This window comes from Fukomys damarensis, unplaced genomic scaffold, assembly GCF_012274545.1.
Source record: "Fukomys damarensis isolate Sample0158 unplaced genomic scaffold, DMR_v1.0_HiC HiC_scaffold_14, whole genome shotgun sequence".
Lineage (NCBI taxonomy): Eukaryota > Metazoa > Chordata > Mammalia > Rodentia > Bathyergidae > Fukomys > Fukomys damarensis.
The window spans coordinates 13,704,351-13,706,533 of NW_022900926.1; positions in this window are offsets into that span (position 1 = coordinate 13,704,351).

Sequence of the window (2,183 nt, forward strand, 5' to 3'; positions counted from 1 at the left end):
AAGAATCCAAAAATTCATTTGGAACCATAAGAGACCTAGAATAGCAAAAGCCGTCCTAGGCAACAGACACATGGCAGCGGGTATAACAATTCCCAATCTGAAATTATACTACAAAGCCATTATGATAAAAACAGCATGGTACTGGCAAAGAAACAGACCTGAGGATCAGTGGAACAGACTGGAATACACAAAAACAACTCCAGATGTACTCAGCTACCTCATCTTTGACAAAGGAACTGACCATCCCCACTGTAGGAAAGATAGCCTCTTTAATAAATGGTGCTGGAAAAACTGGATCTCAACCTGCCAAAGATTAAAACTAGACCCTTATCTTTCACCATGCACTAAATTAAAATCGAAGTGGATTAAAGATATAAATATTGAAGCAGAAACACTAAACTTGCTGGAAGATAAGTTAGGCAGAACTGTTGAAGACAATGGCATAGGAAAAGACTTTATGAACAAATCCTCAGTAGCACGGGAACTAGCAGAAAGAATCAACAACTGGGATCTCATCTTATTGAAAAGCTTCTACACTGCAACATCAACCTACAATGTGGGAAAAAATTTTACCAGCTGCTCCTCAGACAAAGGACTGTATATCTTTTTTTAAGAGATAGATAAGTCTTTTGCATGTTTTCCCATCCAGGAAGAGACCTGGGGACCATCTCCTTACAGTGTGATCAAAAATAAAAGTTCCTAGGAGTCCACCTCAGACATCAGTTACCAAACTCCCTCTTATCCTGAAGATTTGAGAAGCTCATTTCTCTTATGTAAATTTGATTAACACAGATAGGCACTGCTAACCCTCAGGGAATTGGAGATGAGCTATGTTTGACAAATGGTGGTATTAGGTCTCTTTACTTGAGAACTAGTTATTGTTTATCTTGAGAGAATCATATGCAATAGATTGTAACTGCCTGAACATACAACAGAGTGAGGGAAGCTGGGGGTTGTGGTACATGCTTAGAATCCAAGCATTCTGAAAGGCTGAGGCAGGAGGATTCCAAGCCCAGCCTGGGTAACATAGTTATTTATTAAAACCTTGGCTCCAAAACATAAATAAATAAGAGAATCTGGGATGTATAGCTCAGTACAAAAGCCCTGTATTCAATCCTCAAAATTAAAACTCAAAATTAAAAATAAAAAAGAATGAGATCATTTTCTTTCTTTGCAAGGTCTTAGCTGATTGCTTGATACGTGCACCACATTTCCATTCGACGTTCCTTCAACAATGAAACAAATTTCTTTCTCTTCTACCTTTGTAAATAAGTCTCCTCGGTTTGCAGGAGATTTTATCTGTAATTTTCTTGGATATACCCAACTTTGATGTAAAGTTGAATGATAGAGGAAATAAAATTTTAATACAAAGAACTTTATAAGTGTATACTAAATTGGGTGCATACTGTTAATTTATGTGAAGTCAAAATTCGCACGGATGTCCTATATTTTTATTGGTATCTGGCTTATGCTACCTTTTCTTTAAGAGGCAACTGGCAAAGTCTGAAGTCATTGTCAGTTGTCACAGCTGGCGCTACCGGCGTCCAGTGCGTGGAGACTGCTGATGCTCTTAAACAACCTGCAGTGCAGGAGACGGTCCCATAACAAACTTACCTGGCCAAAAATATGAAAGGTGTGAAGGTTCCAAAATGCAAGCGTGTACCCAACTGCCTGCCCTGCACTGTCTGTAAAGCCAGCACAAGCTACCAGTGTAAGGAAGTTACCGCCCCTAAGTGCAGCCGTGTCTCAGGGGAAAAGAGTTGGTGGATGAGTGCCACCATGTCCCATCCTTCAGAGGCACCTTCCTGAGAGACACCCTGCACATCTCATCAGATCCCCCAGAGCCTCAGCAGCGCGCAGCAGGAAGTGGCACATTCTCAAACCGATTTCTTCCTCTTTCTCAGCTCACCCTGCTCACTACCTCATTTCTGCTTTCTGAAATCACTTCCCAAGTAAATGATCTCCACACGAATCATTTCTCAGGCTCCGATTCTTGAGGTCACTTGACTTAAGATAGACCATGGCAAATCAAAGCTCTGTGCTATGCAAGTGGGCTCCGGAAACATCTGCCCCTGAAGAGCTGCAGAGTGAGGTGTTTGTCATGCAGAGGGATGAGGTAGAGAGCTGCCTGCAGATGCTTCAGGGTGCAGGGAGTTTAACATTGAAATTAGCAATCACACTTT